This window comes from Schistocerca piceifrons, chromosome 5, assembly GCF_021461385.2.
Source record: "Schistocerca piceifrons isolate TAMUIC-IGC-003096 chromosome 5, iqSchPice1.1, whole genome shotgun sequence".
Lineage (NCBI taxonomy): Eukaryota > Metazoa > Arthropoda > Insecta > Orthoptera > Acrididae > Schistocerca > Schistocerca piceifrons.
In genome coordinates, this window is record NC_060142.1 from 292,212,017 (window position 1) to 292,226,372 (window position 14,356).

Consider the following 14,356-nt stretch of genomic DNA (forward strand, 5'->3'; position numbering starts at 1 on the left):
TATGTAGGGTTCATCTGAATACTCTCACTTTGCAATCGACACTTTCCAGTCGATACTTGTACTCATATTAGCACTTTAATAGCATGTATCGTATCGAGTGATCCGAGTAATGATTTATCGCATTTTTATTATTTACCCAAAGCCTTGGCCGCATGACTCAGTTATAACATATTCAACAACTGAACGCGCAAACACCAATAGGGCAACAGCGGAGGCGAGCGGTGTGCGTACGAGCGAAAGTGAGTGTACGAAAATATCCGCGGTGCTTCGCTAAACTTGGCAACGTTTCGATTGCAGTTTGTTCACGTGGAATCTCCTTGTATTCATGATTCCACTCAGTTGTTTGTTTTTATTTAGTTTTTTAGCAAAGTTGTAAGTATTACTGAATCAGCAGACAGAATGGTGCGGCCAAAAGTGAAACTTGGCAGTATTTTGAAAAACTGTTTAATAGTGAAGTGAGGTGCACAATCTCTTTCAAAACATTTGACGTCTCAGGAAAATATGGTGTTTCAAATACGAAAAATCATTTAAGAAAACACTCCACCCTACAGAAAGGTGATTTTTTTCCGAATAAGATAAGACAGTTATTAATAAGAAAGCGATTAAAACAGTCATTAGAGTATAATTACATGACCACATGGTTGAAGAAGGGCTTAAATTTAAAAAAAATGTACTATTTTCTAATAATCTGTTCAGTAAGTCCATATTTAAAGTTCAAAATATTTAAATATTGTGATTTGCAGTGAAAATAAAAACATTACTTGATTTAACGATGGTAATATTCTACTTAAACCCTGGAAAAATCAGCTGTCTCTCCCGCTATTGTTGGAAGATTTTAAAATCAGAGATGAAGATACTGGAGCCGATAGAAAGTATCTGATGTAAGACCTTTTGGTCAATATTTGAGCGGAGCGACTCCTCAAAAATTATACTGGACTTTTGTCCGAATTTTCGTAGCCAATCGAAGAGTGCGAAATGGACAAATGGGACATCAAACTGAGCATCATGAGGTCTAGTTTTGCAAAAAAAAGGTTTGTTTACTTGAAAGTACGAAGTATGATTAAGAAAAACTTAGTGATTTAGAGGAAATTGAAGTATTTCACGAACAGCTGGTGCTAGATGTGTAAATGAACTGCCAAAAAAATCGAAGCATAGCGTATATTGAAACTTAGCTACTTTCTCTTGATCTATGTACTCTTAATAATAAGAGAAGATCGATCGATAAATATATATCACATTTTCCGAACAAAACCTAGAAAAAGGACCGGTGAAATGTATTGTGAATCAGTTTCTCCTAAAGCAAGAAATGAAACTGATTAGAGAAACACTTGAATGATGCTCGAAATCAAGCACAGAAAATGAGGTGTCGATAGAGATTGCTTAACACAGAATTTTAAAAAACACTGGATGTTATTTCTGGTGGATTTTCACTTGCTGTTCTCCTCACGTAGAAGGAGTATGAGCACCTCAGCTGCTGTAGAAGCTTTCGAGCATCATTCGAAGGAGCGTCAAATGTTTCCCTCATCTGTTTTATTTATTACTTCTGTACAAATCGTTTCACAAAACAGCTAACCAGGTTTCTTAAATCTTTTTTAATCAATGATAGATATCGGTAGCATAGGGTCGATATTTTTTTTCGATGCTTCTGTGGCTAAGATGCTTTCTTATATACTTATCGTTTGACAGTTACTACACATAACGGTAGGTCGGAAGTCCACTGTTACAGAGCTGTGTAAGAAAGCCAATAAGGGACGAGTGCGTGAAAGTTAACAGCCCTGAGGAGTCGGTCGCAAAACGTTTTTGAGGCGGCGATGACAATTCGCAGCGTACCAGGAATTCTCGAGAGCGTGAGCCAACATTTCACCGAGGAAGTTGTCTTTGCAGCGTTGTTGAAGGAAGCAGTTTTGAGCATTTACTGCAAATAATGCTAGTTGGACAGCAAGAATGTTTTAAATTTTGTTTCATTTTTCCTCACTGAGTTACATTACATTCCATCTACTAATTAGAATACAAGTTGATTCACGCTCTCCGAACACTATTAAAAATTGAAATACACGGTCTTTACATTTATCATTACGGTCATTGTATCTTAGATTACCACGCAGGTACACGACTGCACTGCTGTTTGTGTAGTGCACCTTTCTTTCATAATAAACTAATGACGTTACGATATTTCTAGCGTAGCTCATTTAATAGTCAAGCTCTTCTCAGTAAACGCTGCAAAAAAATGCATCTAATTAAAGTAGATTTGCGATGGAATTTAAAGTTTCCCTGGTTCTGACGTTCCAGTTTAAGCAATTACCTTGAGCTAATTTAACCAGCAACTTCACACTTCAGCATAACGGATATCAGCTGGGACAAGTAGGGGGTAGGGGTTTAGTGAACACACATTTTCACTCGCTCTTCGCTGATTTCCTGATGTTTCGTGGACAAAACTCCTCTGAATCGACCTCTAGTTTGGTAGATTATCCTCTGTTAAACGTCTGCAACTGTCGTGTGCCCTTGTTATCAGGTTCTCTTCTGGATCGTGCATTTAAAGAACACTGAATGTACCTAGTGCCGATCGAAAAATTATATACGTCTACTACGTTTCCACAGCACAGTTATCAATTATCAGATGTTACTTACTGTAAATGTCAATCTAGCATACATAAAGTAAGGGAGAGTCGTATGACACTGTTGGCTGGGAGATCCCTAACGGGAGTTCAAACGTCTTATCTGAATGGGTTCGCTTCATCTGCGCCCAATGCGCGATTTCTTCGTGGCGCATGATAGTTGTGCAGTAAGTGTGTCTGTGTTGTAGGTGATTGTAGTGTATGTGTGCGTTGTATGGTGTCATCCGACGCCGACAAATAGAATAATCATATCGAATACACCCATATCTACATAAATCCTCCGCAAGCCGTCACAAGGACAATGGCGGAGTGTATTTTGTACGACTGCTAGTCACTCGCAAATGGAGCGGAGGAAAAAAAACTCTCTCTATGCTTCCGTACAAGCCCTAATTTCTCTTATCTTGTTTTTGCGGTCCTCAAGCGAGATATAGGTTGGTGGCAGTAGTATCGTTCTGCATTCTGCCGCAAATGCCTGTTCTCTAAACTTTCTCAGTATTGTGTAGCAAAAAGCAGTGCCTTAATTCCTTCATTGAGTCCCGGATTAGTTGGCGAAGCATCTACATTATACAGGGTGTCCCACTCAAACCTCTCTGATTTCAAGGACCCAGGAGAGAAAAACCGCAGTAGATACGACAGTGAAAAATGCACCACATTGTAGAGCATTTCAAAGAATTTATATTCACGCGTCAGAAGTGGCAAGTATCGTCGTCAGAGTGCGGCATGGTCACATGAAGTGAAAATGGCGACGCCACAGCAGCGCGCGCAAGCAGTAGCGTGCTTTGCAGAAACAAAATCGCCGATTACTGTGCAACGAAATTATCGTCGTGTGTAAGAATGTGATCCACCTGATGTGAAAACAATTATGGAATGGTATAGGAAGGTTCTGGCAACAGGAAGTGTTTTGAAACATTCTGGCGGTGCACGTCACGGAGTTTCAGAAGAGACAGTGGAGGACATCAGACAAACGTTTCTCAGAAGCCCACGTAAGTCAATTCGTCAAGCATCTAGATAGCTTGATGTACCTCGATCAACACTGTATCGTGTGGTTCACCAGCGTCTTCGTATGTGTGCTTACAAAGTGCAAATTCTGCAACATCTGACGCTGAACGACAAACCATGTCGACAACAATCTGCTGCGGTCATGATGCAGCGTAGGATGCCAGCTTCCTGGAAAGATGTTTATTCTCAGATGAGGCAACCTTTCATCTATCAGGAAGGGTTAATTGGCATAATGTTCGGATTTGGGGTTCGCAAAATCCGCACGTTGTCATTGAACGTGTTCGTGATAGCCCTAAATTAAACGTCTGGTACGGGCTAATGCACGACAGGGTTGTTCGACCGTTCTTCTTTGCGGAACAAACAGTGAATGGGTCAGTGTATCTGGACATGTTGGAGCAGTTTGTGTACCCTCAGATACAACACTTGCAACCCAACATCATTTTTCAGCAAGATGGAGCTCCGCCGCATTGGTCAACGGCTGTTTGCGAGTTCCTGGGTAGGAAATTTCCCAATCGTTGGATTGGACATGGAGGACCCACTGCCTGGCAACCACGCTCACCCGACATTACGCCGCTTGATTTCTTCATGTGGGGATTCATGAAGGACCGTGTGTATGCGACCAAAGTGGACGATATTCCTACGTTGCAACATCGTATCACTAATACAATTGCAACAATAACAGAGGAAATGTTACAATGAACGTGACAAGAAATTGAATATAGACTCTGTATTCTTCGTGCTGCAAATGGTTCACATGTAGAGGTGTACTGATGATAAATAAATAAATTCTTTGACATGCTCTGTGCTCTACAATGCGGTGCATTTTTCATTGCCGTATTTACTGCGGGTTTTTTATTTTTTATTTTTTTTCTGGGTCTTTGAAATCAGGGAGGTCTGAATGGGTACTACCGGTAAGAAGTCCATCAGCGCATCTGTACATCTGTGAATTTCTTCGCTATCTTCCTTTAATCCGGCCTGGTGAGGATTCCAAACACTTGAACAGTAGTCACGAATAATTCGAACAAATCTTTTCTATGTGCTCTCTGTTGTATCTCGGGTGATCACAACAGTAATTCTTAGACTAGGAAGCAGGAGACAGACAGGGCAGCCGGGCACACTACAGAATAACACAGACAATGCTATAACTGAATAATCAAACAAATTTACTTATCTTTTGAGAAGCAGTCATGTAAAACGTACAAGAATTTCCAATTTCTGAAGAAGTTCTTTTGTCAACCCGGCAGTTAACTATCTTTGTAGCCGCGGTGGTTCTCGCAGCCATGAGATCGGCAGACGCCGTCCCGTGGAACTGAGTTGTCGAACAGATTCCTGAGCGTCGGTGACTTCTGTACAAGCGCCAGAGAGGGCGCTGGTATCTTGTAGTCTTCCCGGAGAATGGAGATGCGGCGCCTGATTTGTGTATACTACCAGGCTGGCGCCATACGACGACACCACAATCTCTTTTTTAAATGAACTACCTCATCATCCGAAGTCGACCATTCACCCTCTCTACAACCAACTTTTCGTGTACATTCCATTTCATGTCGCTTTGCGACGTTACGCCTAGATATTAACACGAGCTGCACATCACTAATACTGTAGTGGAACATTAGACGATAGTTTTTCCTACTGATCTACATTATACGTTTTTCTACATTTAGACTAAGCTTTTATCACACCACACAACATTCAAGCCACCCAACGATAACCCGTACAGCATAGCGTCATCAACAAGTGGTCGCCGATTGCCGCTTACGCTGTTCATCGGATAGTTTAGGTACAGTTATCACAGCCATTCGTCCTCCCTTCAACCAGACTAACGTGCCCGTTTTCATGTGGCCTTACAACGTTATGCCTACACTTTTAATGGACGTGTCTGTGTCGAGCAGCATACCAGTAACACTGCAGCCGAACATCACTGAATTGTTTCTCCACTCATCTGCATTAACTTACACTTTTCTGCATTTAGAGCAAGCTGCCGTTCTTCACACCAAATAAAAATTCCGCCTAAGTCATTCAGCTTCATCTTATATCCACCTGACAACGACACCTTCACTTGAACTACAACGTCATCAACAAGCGGTCGCAAATTGTTGCTTACCCTTTGCGTCGGAATGCCAATGTAAGCCGGCCGGGGTAGGCGAGCGGCTCTAGGCGCTACAGTCGGGAACCGCGAGACCACTACGGACGCAGGTTCGAATCCTGCCTCGGGCATGGATATGTGTGATGTCCTTACGTTAGTTAGGTTTAAGTAGTTCTATGTTCTAGGGGACTGATGACCTCAGAAGTTAAGTCCCATGATGCTCAGAGCCCTTTGAACCATTTTGCCTATGTAAGAATAGAACAAGAGTGGTTCTACTACATTTCGTGAAGCACTCCTAGTGGAAAACTTTTACCTACGCGACCACCGTGCTTGACTTCCTCATTCAACGGACGGGTGACCATGAACACTGTCACACGACGTCTCTATGAGACACACTGGACAGATTCTTAATTTAGCTTCTTGCCATCGGGAAGGTTCCACAGCTGTACAAAGTTTCCTAAATAACATTATTGATTGTGCACTACAGAAAAGCTGTGATTATATGCTAGCTTGAAGCAGTAGCTGCAGTTTTTGATGACGACCGCAAAGCTGCCAGCCACGAAAATGTATTAATTGTATACATGACTACTTATAACTTTTTTTGGTCGCTCAGTAGCTGATGGATGGACAGCTTGGTGAATTATCCTCATGCCGTCAACTACCGCTTAAAAATGGCAAAGGAGCCGAAATTAGCCAACAGTGGAAAATTTGCGATAACTACAGTCGATTGCGGATGTCATTTCAGCAACATTGCAGTTTAAGCCAGGACATCGTCACAATGTTTGGTGATGAATGTCATGCCACACCTCTCTTTCCCTTGACGGCCAGATATTGAAGATGAAAATTTCCTTCACTACCTTGATGAACCAGCTGCCTACCAGTCGACCATCACGCCACAAGCGTGCTTTAGTGACTTCTCATGTCGCCGGGACAAAAATATGATCACCGATGCTCTATTTAATCGTAGCTCATACGGCATAACACTTCTTATAGTCGTATGGGGTCGACCTCATATTGTGAAGAGTGGTGCTCATTACAAACCATGTTGATTAATGTCGACAAGGATCAATTTAAGGACGTGTAACACACACTGACTGACAAAAAAAGTGAAGTACGAGGAGGAGAGGAGGACACGAAATGAAACTTCACGGATTGACAGGGTATGTGACGATATTTCAAAATCGAGTCACATTTACAAAGAACTTGGCAGTTTCAGGCCACTTACCAGTGTGATTCTGCACCCCTCTGCCTTGACGTAACCACGTTTTCGGTTGCGAACAGTGTCAAAAAGCCGTTGTGTCCTCTGATGATGTATGTTAGCCCGTATCTATTGTAAAAAGTGGTGATTGACATCTTGGATACAGACACTGGGGCGGAACTGACGTCCAAGCTGGACCCACACGTCTTCTACCGGGGACAGATCTGAGAATCATCCTGGCCACAGGGGTACCTCAGCATCACACAGGCAGTTCATAGTTCACGTGTCATGTGTGAACGGGTATGAGCATTGTCCTGTTGAAGAATTACACCTGTCGCATCAGAGACAACGCATGACGCAGTAGAACGTCTGTGACGTACCGTTGTACACTCTGAGTTCCCTCAGTCACTACCAGCCTTCATACTCGATGGCTCTCCACATCATGACCCTCTCCACACCATGACACTGCTATGTGCCTCCAAAAAATTGGAAGAATGGGACCTCTCCCAGGTCGCCACCATTCTCGCCGACGATGGTCGTCCGTAGCAGTACAGAACCACGATACAACACTGACCAAAGTGCAACGCCATTCCTCAGCACTCCAAGCTTCCTCGTCAGGCACCGCTCCAAACGCTGCCGTTTGTTTGTGTTAACGATAGGCTGTGCATGGGACGCTAATTCCGTACTCAGCTCTCCTAATATCCGACCAATGGTGCGGAATGACATGGAATGTCGAAAAGAGTCCATAGCTTGTTGTTTGATGAGAGGCGCAGATGGGAAGGGGTTACGATGTCCTTGGTGCATTATACGGCGATCATCCCCTGTGGCGGTCAGGTGTGATCAACCGGAACCTCGACGATGAGTATCCTTTCTTCACGTTCCCATGTAGTCCAACAGCGGCCCACTGTCACATCCGAATGTCCCACAAGTCTGGATATTTCATGATTCGACCACCCGGTCAAAAGGAGACCCACACTGAGGCCGCTTCCAAACACTATCAGGTGCTGATGAAGCTCTCTCACACTGGTGCACCTCTTCTCGTGTCGTTCACAGTGACCACTCAACATGTGACGTTGATCACATCTCTTATATAAACTACCAGACCTGGTAACAGCCGGCCGGAGTGGCTGAGCGGTTCTAGGCGCTACAGTCTGGAACCGCACGACCGCTACGGTCGCAGATTCGAATCCTGCCTCGGGCATGGATGTGTGTGATGTCCTTAGGTTAGTTAGGTTTAAGTAGTTCTAAGTTCTAGGGGACTGATGACCTCAGATGTTAAGTTCCATAGTGCTCAGGGCCATTTGAACCATTTTTGAACCTGGTGACAACAGTAAACACGAACAGCTATAATGTACTCTGGTGGCCGTTCTCTTTCGCACCCAAATTGCAACTCTGATCATTTATATACCCGCCGATGATGTGTAGGTCTACGAAGTTGCACGTCCACTGGGGCTCCATTTTTTTTTCTGGCAATGTGTGTGACATTTTACGACCATATTTGGCAACGGCGCAAGAGCACTGTGCATCTTTCTCATGTTCATAAAATGTAGATCGAAGTTTGAAGTTCAGCGTGCAGCAAGCTGTGCCAAGGACGGCTTGAAGTGTCATGACGCATGCCGCTGACGCAGCTGCTGCTATGCACGCGTCGTGGCTCCACCCAAGTATGGACTGTCCTTGCTGTGACCACCGAAAGAGTGAGATCATCGAGTGGTGAGTGCAGAATGCTTGATGAGGCTTGCGTGTGAGCCGGTCCGCCACGTGAGAACCTCTAAACATTTTCGTCTCATCGTTAACTAGGAAACTATCTAATTTGAAAATAATAGCATCTAGGATAAAAAATTATCTGCTTTCTGAATACGTTGAAACAGTTAAGAGTTTTGTGGCAGCCTTGGATTGGAAGCGGATTTTCTGCTTATCCCGAATTGTTCCCTGAAACGACCTTATGAGCACGCGTCTAAGACTGACGAAAAACACTGAACAGCCTAGTCACATAAATATTTCTTTAAGAAAACCGATTTGCACAGACTTCGCTGTCACCTTCACCTCTTAAAAAATCTTTTTCTTATTCATTTTAGGTTGGACCTCACCCCAAGTTGTCATGTGGGTGTTTGTTTATATGTGTATGATGCGCGTCTGCTTTCGATTTTATATGGATAATTTTTATTTGTGACTAAGCCGTATGGCTATACCACTTGGCGTGGGGTCCTATGTAAAATGAACACGTTTCATAACAAGATTTTTTAAGACCTGAAGATGACAGCAACGTCTGTCGAAACCGGTTGTCTTAAATTATGATCTAGGCTACTGAATGTTTTTAAAAAGTAAAATAGGTCGCTCCTTCGGTCTTCTCAAACTGAGAAAATTCAATAAAGCTGGCGAGTGTAGCTGTTTTCTTCCTGTTATGAATAATACTGCGTTAACTGTATTACTAAACTGAATTATCGAAAAATCATGTTATGCCACAACCAGCTACTGTGGAAACCTTTATTATTGTTAATTGTTTGGATGAGGTAAGTGGTAAGGTACTGACCCCATAAATGGCAACATCATAGCAAAAACGATAAGGTCCTCAACATAGCAGCAGTCAGCAACTATAGAACTGTGGATACAGCGGGAATCATACAACCAACCAGTTTCAAGTCAAAGATTTATTCAGACCTTCACCTAGATTTTGACAGATATAAACCTGTCTTCCGCAAAAAAAATAATAACACCTGTCTCGTACTGCGTGAAAAGGGAAACAATGTCAGAGGCTTTAGTCAACAATTAAATGATCCATATAAATGCTATGGCATAGCCAATGGCTTAGTCAACAATAAAAGTATGTTTATGTACATGTGTACATGTCAGCCTTCGATTTTATATGAATGATTTTTATTGTTAACTAAGCTACGCATATGGCTATGCCATAGCATTTACATGGATCATTGTATTGTTGACTAAGCCATACGAATTTGTTTCTCTTTTGACGCAATATGTGACACGTGTTATTACTTCACCTGAGGAGGACACGATTACATCTGCCTCAAACTAGGTAAAGGTCTAAATAAACTATTGACGTGAAACTGGTTGGGCGTATGATTCCCTCTGTATCTATTGTATAAACGATCTTTATTAAACAATAATTTTTGTTATCAAGGCACTAATCACATTAGCCCGAGGAAACAGTACTAAATTACAACAGGTCCAGACCACTGATCTTCAAGTCCACCAAAGAGTAACATACATGAATATTCCAAAATACGTGACGTGTGTCACCTAAAACAAAACGAGCATTCATTCCAACAGCATTAAAAGGTACAATTCGGTAGAATGTGACGTACGAGGTGCGACAATAAAGTAATGAGACTGATGTGAAAAAAAAAATGTTGCTTACTGTTTTAGTCAAGTTTACTGTTGTCTCCCTCAAAGTAGTTTCCTTTTTCCAGCGCTTCTGCCATTGATGGTAACATTTCTGGAACTCGTCTTTGTAATATCATCCAAGACCCTCGTCACAGCTTTTTGGACATTTTGTGTTGTTTGAAAATGGTGTCCCTTGACCGCCGTTTTGACTCTTGGAAGTAGAAAAAAGTCGCACGGAGCGATATCTGGTGAATAAGGTGGCTGTGGTAGTACTGAAATTTGTTTTGTGGTTAAAAGTTGCTGCACTGACAGAGCAGTATGGGATGGCGCATTATCGTGATCCAGAATCCAATTATAAGCAATGTTGGCACGGACACGAAGAACTCGTTTACGAAGTCTTTCTAAAATTTCTTTGTAGTAGTATTGGTTAACTGTTTGTCCAGGAGGCACCCACTCTTTATGAACAGTTCCCTTGGAATCAAAGAAGCGCACAAACATGCATTTCACATTTGACTTTCACATGCGAGATTTTTTTGGTCTGGGTGATCCCTTTGAGCGCCATTGCGAACTTTGGCGTTTTGTCTCTAGATCGTACTGAAGAAAACAACTTTCATCACCAGTGATAACACGCCCCAACAATTCTGCCACATTTTGCCGTGTTTCTCGCTGTTGTGGTGCGAGATTCTTGGAGACCGTTTTTGCACAAATCTTTCTCATACCAAGATCTTCAGTTGTTATTAGACGAACCATTTCTCGATTGATGTTCAGTTTTTCTGCAATCGTTTTCACGGATAATCTTCAATCAGATCGTACGAGTTCACGCACCCTGGTCAAGTTGACATCCGTCAGTGAGGTTTGGTCGTCCACTGCAGTCTTCATCTTCAACATTCATTCTGCCTTCACTAAACATTTTATGCCAACGAAAAACTTGAGCTCTTGACATAACCTCTCCAAGAGCCTTCTGAAGCTTACCCTAAGTTGTTGTCGCGTTCTCATCCAATTTAACGCAGAAAGAAATGGAATACCGATGCGCAATATTATGCGGTTCCATTTCCGTGACGAGAGACACAAACACGTGTTAACTTATTACAGCTCAACTCACGACTGAACAGTTGCATCGCCTGTGATGTTATGCTGTGTTCGTATCGACCCTCTGTCCATAATTATGTTGTATAAATGGAGATGATGTTTTAACTACTGATGACGCCTTTGGCACAATTGTTTTATGTATCTCCACTGCAGGATGTGATTTTAGTGTATTATACTTCTGATTAAGGTATATTTAGATATGCCGAAACCGTGCTCAAGGATTTTAATAAATCTTTATCCTGCAAGTGTTTGGCTGTTATCATTTACCGTGAAGGCATTGTTGAGTAATATCAACTCGCCATGTCCAATCGCAAAGGTAAATAACACTCACGACATGATATGCATCCTCATAGGGGTGCTACTAGCACCATTCTGATGCGACCGGCGCGAAATTTGAGTAGACATTTCTTTCAGATGTAGAAGCACACCTACCGACTTTCGTTTACGTTGCAAAACCCGTTCTTGGTGCTTCGATTTTTTTCTTCAGTGTACTACGTGCCAGTCCACCCCTCTACGTGACGTCAGGATTACAAATTGAACGCCAGAACTCAACATTCGGAATTCGAGCATTGCTCAGAGGCTGGAATGTGTCAGTATCTTTTGAAAACATGTAACACCTTGGGCCAAAATCAATTGTAGGCGTCAGAACCAGGATTGGACGTAAGGCTTTATTTCAAGCGTGAAATGTGTGTGAAATCTTATGGGACTTAACTGCTAAGGTCATCAGTCCCTAAGCTTACACACTACTTAACCTAAATTGTCCTAAGGAGAAACACACCAACACACCCATGGCCGAGGGAGGACTCGAACCCCCTCCGGGACCAGCTGTTGTTGTTGTTTCGGTAAGAAGACTAGACAGCGGGGTCATCGGTCTCATCAGATTAGGGAAGGACGGGGAAGGAAGTCGGCCGTGCCCTTTCAAAGGGACCATCCCGGCATTTGCCTAGAGCGATTTAGGGAAATCACGGAAAACCTAAATCAGGATGGCCGGACGCGGAATTGAACCGTCGTCCTCCCGAACGCGAGTCCAGTGTGCTAGCGACTGCGCCGGGACCCGCCGCACAGTTCATATTTCAAGCGTTGCAGACATCTCTTGCAAGGACACATCGACCATTAGCCGCGATAAGCTCCATCGTCAAGCACTTAGTGGTGTCATGTGAATGTCAACAACGTCGTCAAATATTAAGTGGTATAGCCGGACATCTGCTACGGCAAACGACAACAGTTAACTTGGCGTCGATAGGAGCAATGGAAATATGTAGAGGGCAGACAAAGACTAGAATGTGCAAAGTAGATTATAGTGGATGCGTATCGTTGTTGATGCGCAGATGTCAAAGCACAAGATTAGCACAGGATACGTAAAGATAAAGGACAGCATCAAATCGAGCGAGAGAATTATGAACTGAAAAAAGTAAAATTAAGCGCAACATCCTCGTCGGTTTATACGAGACGACGTCTGATTAGCTGTGGGCACTCCAGGCACTCGCCTTTGTTCTTCTTATGTGGACATATATTGCAGTGGATCGGTGGGGTGAAGAGGGCTTACACGAACAGGTAAAGTCTCCTTGCGAATATACGTGTAGTCCACGTAGAACGTGCTTCTCTTGTAGCAGCAATGCACTTTAGGTCGCTGAAACAGCGAAGCGTTTCCAGGAATTGTAGAAATACCCAGGTCGTTCCAGTTTTCAAGAATGGTCATCGAAGCAAACAGAAAACTGTAGGTTGTATCGGTGACCTCAGTCCACTGGAGAACTCAGGAATACATTTTATGCACTTGTGTTATTACATTTCAGGAGATCGAAAGTCTCCTCTGTATGAATCAACGCGGATTCAGCAAATAACGGTCTTGTGAAACCGAGTTCTCTGGTGATTGCGGTGCATAACAAGTTCATGTAGTGTTCCTTGATTTCCAGAAGGCGTTCGCTACACTCCGCCTAATGAACGAAGTATGAGTGTACAGAGTACCAGATCAGCTGTGTGATTGGATTGAGACTCTCCTAGCAAACAAAACATAGCATGTCATTCGTAACAGAGAGAAATCTTCAGACGTGAAAGTCACTCCTGTCGTGCTCCATGGGAAGACCGTTACTTTTCACAGTATACAGTCCTGGTTCTGACGCCTACCAGTGATTTTGTCCCGAGAGGTTGTATCTTTTCTGAAGATACTGACACATTCCGGCCTCTGAGCAATGTTCGAATTCCGAGTGTTGAGTTCTGGTGTACAATGTGTGATTCTGACGTCACGTAGAGGGGTGGACTGTCACGTACTGCACTGACGAAAAAAATGTTGCAACAAACTTTGACGGGTTGTAGAGGGTGTCTTCAGAAACAAACAAAGGGTAGCAACCCGTGTCTGGAAACGTCATACGACGGCGCTACAGAGCTTTGATGATAGGCCTGGCACCTGCCACTGGACCACTCCTTCGGCAGCAAACACGACTTTATACGCTACATGACCGTATTCGGAACGATTCGCATTGTCGTTTATTATTCAGTGATAGCGACTGTTTGGCACGATCGATAGTGAAGTAGATGGAGCTAGCTGCTGCGTAGATAGTCCTTTGTCTCCTGTGAATGAGACGCCTTGTTGCATTGGTCGACGACAACGTAAACTGGTTTCCATCTGCAGTTTGTTTTTCTCCTGTATACCGAGAAACGCTGGAGATTTGAGAAGGTTCCAGAAGAAAAATAAGCTGCAAATGGTAACCTTTGTCCGAAACCATCATCGAACTAGGCGACACAGCATCACATTCGTAGGAGACAAGGCTTTTCCACGCAGCAGCTTGCTTCATCCTCTCCACTGGTGATCGCGGCAGTCAGTCGCCGTCACTGAAAACAAACAACATTGCGAGACGTTGCTTTCTTCCGTTCGTTCCTCAAGGCACACCGTACAACCCCTCAAAGTTAGTCCCAAAATATCTGGGACAGCCCGTACATTATGTGTAGAAGAGTTAGTGGATAACGTCGGAAGTTGCATGAGACTTTTCGTAGCTAATACTATTGTATACACAGAAATCGCAGGGCCAGAAA

At 43.2% G+C, this 14,356-nt stretch overlaps 1 long non-coding RNA gene across 1 annotated transcript in view; it reads left to right on the forward strand.

The window, feature by feature from the left end:
- Positions 1-14,356, forward strand: part of LOC124797973 — a 660,489-nt gene that overhangs the window by 300,979 nt on the left and 345,154 nt on the right. The window lies entirely within an intron of this gene.